The sequence below is a fragment of the Mustela putorius genome, unplaced genomic scaffold (genome assembly GCF_011764305.1).
Source record: "Mustela putorius furo isolate JIRA1106 unplaced genomic scaffold, ASM1176430v1.1 tig00003972_pilon_pilon_pilon, whole genome shotgun sequence".
Classification (NCBI taxonomy): Eukaryota; Metazoa; Chordata; class Mammalia; order Carnivora; family Mustelidae; genus Mustela; species Mustela putorius.
Window position 1 is genome coordinate 22,527,999 of NW_025422115.1, and position 13,084 is coordinate 22,541,082.

The window sequence follows — 13,084 nt, forward strand, 5'->3', positions numbered from 1 at the left end:
TTCTAGCAGAATACATACAAGAGTCACTTCATGAACTTGAGGCGGGCAGATTTCTTAGGATCCAATGAAAACTTGGCAAATCAGATGTTTTCACAATCACATACACCTCTCCTCATCCAAAGTCAACGTTGTGTATATAGAAAGGCAAGTCACAGATAGGAAGGAAGTATTTACAGTACATGTATCTGATAGAGAAGTTATCTCCAGAATAAAGAATTCCTGAGATTCAGTAAGGAAGCAAAAGCAGAACAAGACTTGGCCGACACTTCACAAAGAAGACCCACAAATGGACAGCGCAACGTCGTTGCGTATCACCAGCGGCCAGGGCAACACAGGGGCAAAGGAGAGGCTCACGTCGGGTGGGAAGGCCGACCTCGGAGGACAGACCACATCCTCCGCGGGCGAGGACGAGGAGCGCCTGGAACTCTTGGACGTTTGCGGGAGGAAGCGCGAGTTGGCCCACCCACTTTGGAGACCGTTTCTAAGTTTCTTAAAAAGCTAGACACGCCACCCGCCTCTCTCAAACCAATTTCATTCACTCCAGAGAGAAGAGAACGTGCGTCCGTAAAAACGGGCACCGCGGAGATGTCTGTCAGCCCTAAAGCAAAGGGTACATGTTTGTCCGATGCGATACTCAACGTAAGGAAAGAATGAGCTGACACCTGCCGCCCTAGGGACTCGAAGACAAAGGAGCACCTGTTGTCTCAGGACGAGTGGAGGTGGCCGGTGCCCAGAGAGAAGGAATCTGCAGCCACTGCAAGCACAGCAGTGCTGGTGGTAGTTAGGGGGAGCCGGAAGGGCCACGGGGGCACTTTCTGGGATGGTAGAGACGGTCTCTGTCTTGCTGGGAGCGGTGGTTGCCCGGGTACGTGCATGGCTCGGAGCCCATTCAGCTGCACACTTCTCTGTGAATTCACTGCGTGGAAACTTTGCCTCCATGAAAGAGTCCCCACAAACACATCCTGCCGGCCAGCTACCCCCACACCCCCACACAGCCCATCCATGTTCCAAACTCATCCTCAGAAAATCCACGTTCTTTCTAACCGTTTAATTAAAAAGAAAACAAATAGTATTCTGTCTCACAAAATAAAACAAAGCAAAACATAGTGACTGGTTTTGTTGTTGTTGTTGTTGTTTTAAAGCAGGCAACCGTAATCTCTATTGTTAGAAGTCAGGGCGATGGGTTCCGTCAGGAAATGCAGGTAGCTGCCGAGGGGAACATGATGGGGGCTCCAGGGCAAGGCCAAGTTCTGGGTCCGGGTCTGGGCGCCGGTTACGATGTGTGCTCAGTCTGTGAAAATGCATCTCACTTCATACTTATTTTATATGCTGAGGTACACATGTATGTATATACGTTTTCCTCAGTGTTTCTCAATGATTTTTTTTTTATTTTAATAGACTTTAAAACAAAGCAAATTAATCCTTAAACGTTAAGCATAGTGCAAGCCTGGCAAACAGCATATAGATTTAAAACAGAATTTGTTTTTTGAAAGAAGGAAGAGAAGAGAGGAAAGGAAGAGAAAGGAAGGACAGAGGGACACACGGACACAGCGCCTGACCGCTTCGCAGCCCTCCCTCAAGGTCAGTGATTACCATTACTGTTGACACATGGGCTCGGAGCGTCTAATGCTTGCTTGGAACATGCCCCACATGCGTCTGGGGACCCACCACAGGGCTGAGGGGCTGGGAGATGCCAGGTCTCCTCTGACTGGTCCAGAAGGTGCTGCGGGAGATGCGGTGGGATGCCTGTCCACCACGGCTCCGCTGGCGGGGCCGAGGGCTGCTTGGCGGAACTTGGGGTCTGGGCGAGAAGGATGTCCTGTGGTCTGTCATTTGCTAGGAACTGCATGGCAGGCTGAAGCTGCCTCAGGACAGGACGCTGCCTCTTTGACCGGCTCTTGTGTCCATCTTTGTGTTCTTGTTGCGTTGATGGGACACCCCTTTCTGTGCCAAGTCCACTCCACCTGGATAATCGTGGCTTTGTAGAGCATAAATATCTGGTAGGGAACGAGGAGGAAGATGCACGAACGGGAGCTGAGGTCTGGCGGCTTCTCTGGGCTTGGCAGACACTCACGGGGTGGGGGGGGGGCGTGGGGCCAGCTCAGCCGGTCACAGTCTGCATCCCAGAACGGGACAAGGCACTAGGTACACAGCTGGAAGGCGCTGACAGGCCAAGAGGCCAGACTCAGGGAAGAGCCGGTCTCTTCTTTTTGAAAGTGGCAGGGGGAGAAGAGGGGAAGGGTATATCTGGGCAAAGGAACAGCAGGAGCAAAGGCTCAGAGGCTGATGTGAGCCCTGAATCCACATCTAGGACCACAGCTGGGGAAGCAAGGGCTTCGGGCGGGGAAGCAGGTGCGGAGGCCCCTTTGCCTCCGAGCACAGGGGCCTCCCTTCTCCGCCTCCTACCCCCTCGATGGTGATCGGGACAGAGGCAACCAGGTGCTGGCCGGGCGCACCGCCCACTGTCTCCAACAGGACCGTGGCAGCAGGGGGGTCATGTGCTGATGCCCCGACTCTGCATTTCACATCCTTCTCCTGCCGCTGCCCAGGGAGGCTGGGGGTGTTTCTGCAGAAGCCGGCCAGGCAGTGCTGACTCAAGGGAGGGCAGGTTGGCACATGACTTAAAAGCGGGGGGGAAGGCAATACGGGGAATGTCTGGTGGCCCAGAGTGCTCCGGGTGGGGAGGACCCTCGGTCCCAACCCCGCCGCTTCCTGGCTGTTGGGGGTGGGGGGACACGACGACACTCTGCATCGCCTGCCCCTCCAGGAAACGGGACTAGAAGTGTCTTCCGCTCCGTCGGGTGTCTGTGAGTGCCTGGGACTTGGTGGTGGGGAGGACTCAGCACGGGGTCCGCCGTTCTGTGGAGGACTCTCCACTAGCTTGGGCACCTGCACGAGGGCAGATGGGCCACCAGGGAGGCGTTTATCTGGTGCAGATCTGAGCCACACGGTAGAGATCAAGCCCCCTCGGATGCCCAGAAGAGCTGGTGACCAGGCCCCAGGAGCGGGTCTCCGTGCTCAGCTGTCTTGGACGCTCAGGAACCCGCACAGCTCGCTAGGCTCACCCGAGCTGAGAGGGAAACGGAGGTTTTGCTTTCAAGAGTAATTGTTAGTTGGAGGAGAAAAGAAGGAAAAAAACCCATAAAACTACTTTTTCCCAAATGCTTTGGCTTGCAGTTGGCCCCTGGGGACACCTGCGCTCCCTTTGCTTTCCCGAAAAAAGCAAGTTTTTATTCCCTCTCATCTACTCTTGACAAAGGAGCCGAAGCCACAGCTGCAGGTACTAAAACCTCGCCGCTCCCGGGCTGTCTGCTGCTTGGCTGCTGATTTATTATTAAGATAATCCTTAAATCTTCCTCATTGGGCCAATGGAGAACATCCGATCAGAGGGGCCTTGGGAAGTTCCTGACGGAAGGGGAGGAAACAGCCCCCCAGCAAGGTTGCGGCAAATATCATCCCCCCCAAACTAAGAGAAGTTTAGGGTGAGGCCCCAGGGGTGCCCCCGTCAGGGAGGTTTTGTGGTGTCGCTACTCTAAATCCGGGCTTGGAGCCCCAGGCACGGGGGCAGCTGGCGACGCCTGGGACGTTTCTTAGCTGGGGCCCGGGGACAGCTCGTTGTGTCCCCAGCCAGCCGGTTTTGCAGGGAGAGAACAAATGTGCAGCTGGGCCGAGCCAGGGTGGTCCCTGGGGGAATCTCGCTGGGGGAAAGTTTATGAGGCCTGATGAATCTGATGACTATTCCATGCGCTTATTTACAGAGCTGCTTGGGGGCCGCAAGACGCATCAGCTGGGCCTTTTGCTCTTGGCTCCTTTGGAATTACAAAATGCTTTCTTGGCAGGTGGATCTTTTCTCTTTTTTTCTTCCCGGGGACAGGGAGGATGGAGGGCCGACAGGCCAGCGAAGATGCCTCCCAGTGGCAGGGGGCAGGAGGAGGAGCTGGAAGCGGTGCTGGGGTTGGGGTGACCTGGAGTGTGTACTTCCCCAGCAAGGCTTCTGCAGGTGGAGGGCCCGGCCCACCGTCACTGGGCCAAACTGGAATGGTTCGGGGACCCTGTCCTCTAAGGGGACTTGGCCGCCTCAGGCTGAGTGTGTCTACCAGGACCAGAAGGATGGCTCAGGAGGAGGGCCGCACCTTGGCGGCACACGCGTGGCAGAGCACACCCTCCCCGCCCCCGAGCTCCCCCATCCCTGCCATTCTCACACCTCTGTCACTTCGCAGGAAGTCACCGCCTGAGCCTAGATTCTGGGAGCCCCCACTGCCCTCCAGTCTGAGCTTGGGCATCAGCCCCCAATTCCTGCTGGTCTTGCCCTATTAGTCTCTATGCCTGTGGTTCCTCCCTTGCCCCTTGGAAAGGACGGGAGATCCATTTCTCACACCCTCTCCAGCTCTTGTGTGCTTTCTCTCTTTCTCTTCCGACTTGACCTTGTTCTCAAGGCCTCGTTCTAATGTCTCCTGACTCCAGAAAAATCCCTGACCTTTCCTCTCCTGTTCTGAAATACAAGGGTCATCTACTGCAGGGTCCAGGACCTTGACTGGCCTCATGGCCCTGGGGTGCCGGATGCTCTGCCACTTGGACTGTCGGCTTCTTGTTCCCAGACGTCGTGTCCCGTTTCCTCAGTTCAGTGCTCTGTCCCTTGAGGACAGGGCTCCCTTTGACACTTCCCTGAACCTCAAGACACAGAACAGGACATAGTGCACGAGATCCAAAGGTGCAAGGGATTCTGTCTGCTCCCACGGTCACTGCCCCCTTGCTCTCTGGCCACCGAGCACAGGCAGAGCGGACAGGGCTACAGGCAGTCCGATCTCTTCTGCCAGTCCCACCGTGGCTGGGAGATGTCCCCAGTTCTCGGGGTGAGGCTCAGGCTTTGGCGAACTCTGAGAGACCAGAAGCCCCAGACAAAGCGGAGGGGACAGCTGCAGGTCCCCTAAGGAACAGTTCAGGCCAGGTGCCTCAGGACGCAGCGCGGCCGGGTTTGTGTCTGGCTTTCACCTTAATTAATAAGAGCTTTTCAGAGAAACAATAAAAGAACGACATAGCCACTTGGACAGGGTTGGCAAGAGCCGCTTCGGTAATGCAGTCTGCAGAATTGCTATTCGAAAGAGAGAGACCACTCTCTGCTATTAAGGAAGCCAATGGCAAAGCTATACTGTTGTTTGCTCGGTTATTAAGGACAACTGATGACCACTCCACCCCCCAAACAACAGAGGGAAATTGCAGCTCCATGAACCCAGAGTTCTGGCAGTTATTCCCAGAAAACCAAAGTGCTGACCTCAGCAGTCTGGGGAGAGATGCGTGGGCCCGGCGCTCGCTGGCTCACCCCAAAGGCCCTAGTAGCCAAAGAGTAAGACGGGAAAGTTGAGTGCCTCCACCAGGTACGTGAGGACGCACACATTGTACACCAGGCTGGTGGACAGATGGGAAAGCTGGACACAGCCCACAGATTCATTTTCCCAAGACCTGTATTTGTGAAGAACACAGAAGGAAGCTGCTCTGGTGTGCAGGGACCAATGTGTGCAGGGGCAAATGCTGTGCTTCTTTCTCTTAACACTTTCTTTTCCATGAGGACTGGTTGCTCCTAGTCAAACCTCATAACTAACCCAACCACATAATCTCCAGGGTCTCACCCAAGGCGAGTCAGATGCAGACAGGTGTGGTAGAATGGTACCATATTCCAACCCTTATCTGTTTGAAACTTAGCAAGTTGTTCTATTTCCCAGCTAAATGGGGATGATGAGCCCTGGCCTGACGATGCCATGGGGTGCCTGTGGGAATAATATGCTGGAGTCGATTTGAAACAGTACAGGACATGAGAAAATACCGTGTACATGTGTGATTACCTGCAATATACAGGGAATCCTGTGGATGAGCCAGAGAATGGCAGATAGGGAAGTGGGTTGGTGGATGGATGGATGGACAGATAGGTGGGTCGATGAGTGGATGGATGGATGGATGGATGGGTGAATGGATGAGTGGATGATTGGATGGCTGAATGGATGAGTGGATGAATGAATGGGTGGATAGATGGATGAGTGAACAGATGGATAGATGGTTGAATGGATGGATGGACAGAAGGATGGATGAGTGGATGGATGGGTGGGTGGATGGGTAGATGAGTGGATGGAAGGAACAGTGGATAGAGGGATGGGTGGGTGAGTGGATGGATGGTTGGAGGAATGGATGAGTGGGTGGATGGATGGGTTGTGGGCAGGTGTAAGGGCAGGTGGGTGGGCCAGTGGTTGTGGAAATGGATAGAGAGATGGGCGGGTGGAAAGAAGGAAAGAAGGGTGGTTGGAAACAGGAAGGTAGATCAGTGGAAGAGAAGAAGCAAGGAGAGACGGAAGGAAGGTGGTTGGCCAGATCGAAGATGGTTAGATGATGAATGATTGGACAGATAGGAGAAGACATGTATGAGTTGACAAAGGCCTGGACAAAAGCAAGGGTGAACACATGGCCTCCTGCAGTCCTACAGAGGGACCAATGAGACAGGATGGGTGTTCTCAGTAACAGCAGATGCAAGCCTAGCATGGGACTCCCAGGTGTGCTCTCTCTGTGGCTTAGCTCCTGTTCCCAAGACCTGAGCGCCTAGGTCTTCTTCCCAGGGCACATGACCCCCCATAGTAACTGTGGACCCTACTTTTCAGGCCAGTTCTACCTAGAGCCAGAGTTTGTGAGGAAGGGGAGACTCCCACCTCATCAGCTTCCTCTTCCCTCGGCTCTCCCACTACTCCTGAGTGAGTTTCCCTAATCCCCTTTAGATGACCAGCTTCCTGGCTTTCTCCCGAGGCTTCTAGATCAGCATCCTTCTGCTGAATTGCTTTTGTCTGAATGGGAACTTCGTGACAAGGGTCTATCTCTTCCTGGATCCTGGGTCTTGGGAACCCCTGGCAAGACACAGTGATACGGGCCTTCCCCTTGACCTTTTCTTTCAGAAGCTATTTAGCTGGGACCACCTTGAGTTCCACCCTCAGGCTGGGAGAGAGGGAACGGGCACCATGGGGCTTCCACCAGCATCTGGTTTGGGGCCTGGGCTTGCTCTGTTGCCTCCCCGATCCCAGGGGTCAGGTCTGGACCATAGGCTGGAGATAGGAAAGCCTGGTGGGGTGGGGAAGCTGGCAGGGAGGCACGTGCATGGGGTGCAGAGGAAGTCTGTGCTGGTCCCAGGAATAGGGACCAACGGGCGCTGTCCCCGCCCAGGGATTTGGGGGTCCCCGTGGTCCACACTTTCCCAAATTCTGCAGTTGGGCTGAGACTAATGCGTGTTCCTCGTTGGGCCAGACCTGGAAGGGCTGAGGCACAGGGCAAGACTACGTCTGCTTCCTGCTGCCTGCTGTCCCCTCTAGAAGGCCTGGCCGTGGGCTGGTAGTGGCCATGACAGCCCCTAGGACTAGGAATCCAGCTTGGCTTGTCTCTGGAGGCAGCTCCCACCTGGAGCCCCTCTGCCAGCTTTTCTTTCTCTTCCCCCTGCTTTTTTCTGTTCTTCGCAACGAGCCCAGCCAGACAGCGGCTGGTCCGATAGCATCACGCCCTGGAGGGGTGAGGCAGGCAGCGGGGAGTTAACTCCGCACCACTGTTTGGCTTGGGAACAACACACGCCAGCTCCGGAAGCCAGCTGGAGGCTAGGAGGAAAGAAGGGATACAGAGGAGTCTGCGGAAGGGAGAGAGAAAGGACCAGGAGGAAGTGGACCCTGCCTGCCAGGGGCAAGGGCAGCTCCGAGGCCCTGAACCCCTGTTGAGGCTGACCTCGTGAGACAGTGGGGCCAGCATGCTGGCCTCCACCTCGGGGCTCAGCAGCCACAGTGCCCAGCCACCTCTCTGCTCTAGCCACCCACGGAGCCAACGATCAGTCTGATGGGCAGCAAAGGCTCCGACAGTCTCCTTAAAACGTTCATCTGGGGTCTGCTCCAAAACCAGACAGACTCAAGACATGGCCATAGGAAGGTCCTGGGAGATCACAGGGCTGGAGGTGTGTGGGTTCACTGTCCACTCCTGGGACCCGACACTGGGATTCCAACGACCTTGAAACAGAGGTTGAACTGTGCTCAGTGCCGCGTTCCCCACACCCAGAACAGCTCCTGCGCAGGGGAGCTGGCCGGGGGGCGCCTGGGAAGAACAGGAAGAAGATGAGGCCGGCCAGGACGAAGGAAGATGCAGCAGCAGGAGGATGCTTCTCTGGGAACCTTCAGAAAATGGGGTGCATAGCCTTCCGTGAAACAGGGCAACCTCCAGACCAGCCTCACTCCCCTTGTAGCTTCCCTGGGGAGAATGCAGAGGACAGAGGCAGAGGGGGATGAAATAAGTCTCCGGCCGGAAGGTAGCCAACAGGTCTCCCGAGAAGGACAGGAAGGGGACAGGGGCAGAAGGTCTCCATGCACTCGCAGGGAGCACTGGGCACAGGGGCATACGGGTTAGGCACCCCCAGGGTACAGGGGCAGCTCCCAGGGTTGGGCACTGAGCAACGTCCACATGATGTGAGACTCTCTGACACTTGCAAGGGTGGACCAGGAAACAGGAGGGCCTCCAACCAAACAATTTAAAACTCCCTGGAAGGGAGAAGACCCTGGAACAGGGAACAGCACAGCCGCGTGACCAGCAGCCGGAACAGGCACGCAGAGCGCCCTGTGTCTGTGGCCGCGGCTCCGGGACAGGTGTGCTTGCCGCGGCTCAGGCTCCCGGCTTCCTCATCTGCAGCACCGGGACCGCCACTCTGGCCTTGGTCCTCCTGCCTGCACCCCTCGGCAACCAGCAGACGACAGCCAGTGAAGCACGGAGCCCCACGCCCGTGGCCCCTTCTTTGAGGCCGCCACATCTTCCTAGGCCAGGCAGGAGGGCGGCGGAGGGCAGGCAGGGTGACCACAGCCCTTCTCCTGCTGCAATTCCAATCAGATCGGGCGGAGAGAACAGCTTTTCCCCAGTGATGCCAGTGTTCATTTTGTGGTCCAGGGAAAGAGTCCAAACTCCAAGAATTATCTGACCACAGCAGCGGCCTCACGGAGGCAAGCAGGAGGCAAGCTGGTGGCAAGCAGCCGAGTGCAAAGGCGCGTGCGTGCACACCCATGCCCCGGAACCCAGAGAAGCACCCGGTGTGCGCAAACCGGCCTCATACACGTGAGGGATTGTTCTGGTCACCAGCAGAGGCTACATATTAAAAGGAAATAAAAAGCCAGAAGCCATCGTGAATACACAGGTTGGCCCCCTGCGACACTGGTCAGCCTTCTCTCATTTCTTGGCGCTGTGACCCCCTTTCTAATTTCTCCTGACATTTGTTGCCTGCTAAATCAATTTGCTGCCTGGCAGGCAGATTAAGTCGGTTCTCCAGCCTGTCCCCTCTCCCAGGCGGGGCTCGGGTAGTGATTTTAAGAGATTGTCTCTTTATGCTGAAAATGCTCAAAAGTGGCTTTATTTCCTTTTGGCAAGAGAAAAGGTCACCCCAAGTTCCCAACCTTGTAATGCTGCCCGATTATCCCATGTCGCAGGGAGGGACGCCTGTTCTTTATCCCAAACCAGGGAAGGGAAAGCCGTATGCGCCGTGTCCCGGCATTTCTTCAATGCTTCCGTTTACAAGCTTCTAAAAGTATAGGTTCTTCAGCGAGGTAAACCACCTCAGGCCGAGGGGCCCCCTCAGAGGAGGGGGTGGACAGCCGCCTCCAGCCTCCCTGGGGGAAGGCAGGGGGTGGCCACTGTAGAGCCACAAGGGGTCAGTGGCACCGGCAGCCGGGGGCAAGACAACGGGTGGAGAACCCCCATTCCACGTGGGGTCAGGCCCTCCCCTTACCTGCTGCCTGGGACGCGGTGCCCTGTTGGCCTCCTCGTGTGTAAGATGAGAGGCGGGGGCTGGGTTGTCCTGCCAGGCATCTGCCAGCGTGACCGTCTGACACTCGTCAAGCAGAGATGGGTATTTTGGCTGTTCAGTCTGAACAGGGAGGGATAGTTGGCCCCCGAGGTAGACGCATGACCCGAGAGGGTACCGCTGTCTCTGGGCCCAGAAACCGCTGGAGGGCTCCCTGTCCAGATGTTGGCATCTGGGCTTCCCTCGCTAGGAGGCACCACTGGGTGCCCCGCCCTCCGGAGCTGGCCCTGCAGACGGCAGCCGGCGCTCCGCAGGCCTTGGCAGGAGCAGGTGCGTCTCACCCCAAGAACCACACCGGATTCGGCAGGACTTAGGGCGTTTAGGCCCTTCTGTGGGGCCCCATGGGGGTTTAGGAAGAAGCCACCCGTGTGTCAGAGAGTATCGTCCTCTTGTGGTCTACAGCAGCTGTTGGTGGGCGTGGAGGCAGGGGATGAGGGCCCCAGTCGGTGACCTCGGCCGTGTCATGCTGGGTCTGCTGTCCCCTCTCTTTGCAACCTGGGACAAGGCCTGGATTTCAAGTTTCTTATAACAAAATGGCTCGTTAAAATTGAAACCTTACATCACTTACTTCCTAAATAGTATAGATATCTATACAACCAGAGCCGTTTTCTTTTGGTACATCAAATTTATTTTAAAAGGGTGGGGGAAGGCAGTTGAAATAGCATACAGAGAATTTCAGAAATTTTGGATTCTTCAGGTTCCTGTCTCTAACATCCCCACTCCCAAGATCATTCCCACGTTATCCTAAGGGCAAGGGTCCTGTGGAAATATGGTGACTACATAGCCAGTGACTTAGAACCAGCCGGTACCAAAATATTCACAGCTAGGAGGCTCCAAAACTTAAAAACAGATAAAGATCATGTACTTGACTTCCCTAGGGTTACCATTTTGACTGGTTTGAACCACACCCTGCATTGGGTTCACAAGAAGATGATTCTGGAACCACATAGATCCAAGAGTATGTTTTAGTTCTAACTGAGAAACACAACCTAGATTTCCCAAAGGGATTCAGAGTCCTTTGGGGGTAGATTCAAGCCTTCTAGGCTGTGTCTGGATGATGCCAGACTCCCTTCCAGGTGAAGAACCCCAGGGTCCTCTCTTCAGAGAATTAGAAAATTCTTGCCGGACTCCTGGGTTTGGCTATTTTTTAGTTAAAGCCTGGTCCCCGGTATACGTCAGCTGCAGAAGGGGATGTTTCCGGAGTTAATTCCCTCCAGCGTCAGAGGCTCTGGTGTTCTTCGGATCCGACCTGGGACCGTCCATCATCAAACATACAAACCTGGTGAGTGGCAAGGCTAAGCTGTACCTTGGAAACTGGGACAAGGCGTGGCTTGCCTTCTGAACCCCTGTCCAGGGACCCCAGTGGGACAAAGGGTGGGAATGGAGGTGAAACCAGCCGATTTGCCAGACCAAGACCTTCAAGTGCGAGATGGTATGAACTAAAAGTCATAATTAAAGGAGTACTTTTAGGTGAATTAAATTTTGTTGGAATCGGCTCTAAGCCGTAAATCAAGACGGATCTGTTTCATTTGCAAGTGGGAGCATCTATTTTCTTACAGAAAATGTAGCACGGGCCTTTAAAAGCATAGTCCTTCTAGGGGATTAAAATATTCTTTATGATGGCATTTATTAGTTGTTGCTGTGTTGTTTTTCCCCCACACCAATCTCGCTTCTCACCTCATTGCGTGCCAGGACAGGGGAGCGTAAGCATCCTGACAGGACAAAGCCTAGCCTAGTGGCTGCCACCCTCCCACAGGGGTGTTTTCAGTGACTCCCAAGGAAGGGACCCCGATCCAGGGGGCTCCCCTCCCTCCCTGTCCATGACTCTCGGGGGCAGGGGAGCCATAGTTCATTCAGACAGGCTTATAAAAATGATGTGATGGGAGAAGCAACCTAATGACTGGTACTTAACTTTGGCTCTAATTAATTTCGCGGACAGGCTGTCTTCAAGTTTACAAATGTTGTGTCTGAGTCAGAAAGTACACCAGAGAGAGAGCTGGTGGTAAATCATGTCCAAGATGCCAAAAAGTACAATTAAATTAAAATAACAGAAGCATGCCTTGCCAGAGCCCACGGGGAGGAATCCACACACACGTGCGGTGTACCTACTACGTGCAGGGCAGCATGGGAACCCGTGAATTACTTGCTTCTGACTCCTGAAGGCAAAGGCACACTTGGGAGAGCGTGAGCCCTGGAGGGGAAAGCCTGGGGACTTCCATTCTCTGTCCCCCCGCCCCGCCCCTCATCACTAGCTGGATTCCAGCACTAGACAGATGCCTGGAGCACACAACTCATGAGGGTCACAGATGGCAAGTGGGATGCACAACGTCTCAGGCTCGGACACGGCTGCCTGGTATGTCCCCGGCAAAGACAGGTCCACTGCCTGAGATGAGGCAGGCATGCCCCTGCCACCTTGAGAGAGCCCAACATGCAAACAGAACTCCATGCCCAAATACCCGGGGAGTAAGTTTTCCCTTTCCTGGAGCGCTCAGCCATCATGGTTTCTATTTAACAGTCACTCCCCAGATCCATTAAAAAAACAAACAAACAAACAAATTATATATATATATATATATATGTATATATATATATATATATATATGATTTGCAAAAAAAAGCTCAATTGCTCACAATTTCTCTATTGAGCAAAGTATTTTCAAACAAGTAATCCAGTTCAAACAACTGCTTGCCTTGCCGGCTAGACTGTCCACCCTAACACTTCCTCGCTTAACTTAACCCAAGGACAGCTGTTGGGGCTGCTGCACCGAACAGAAAAGATGGGCTGGTTCCTGATTTGGTTCCCAGATCATTCTTGGCTCTTCGGTCACCAACCATTAGCGGGCGGCGTCCTGAAAGGAGCATTTCTGCTGGCACTGCTGGTCTTCGATTCTCTAAGTGGGTCAGATAGAATAGGAAGGTCGTCGGGGATCAGGGGGCCACTTCGGCTCGCTGGCGCACAGTCTGCAAGGGACATCCTGCCCAGGGTGGGGTCCTCCTCATCTTCCTGCTCACACCTTCCTCCCCCGCCATCCTGGCTGGCCCCTGGCAACCGGACATTGCCATCTCTTTGGCATCTCTAGATCCTGTAGACGTCATTTATGAAAACCTCTGATGACCCATCAATTGCACTGACAACAAAGGGCATTCTATGTGTTTTACATGATTCCAGACTCTCTCGTCTGTAGTTTGCAATCGCTTGGGACAGTCTGGGGTTTATTCCTGCTTTATCCCGGG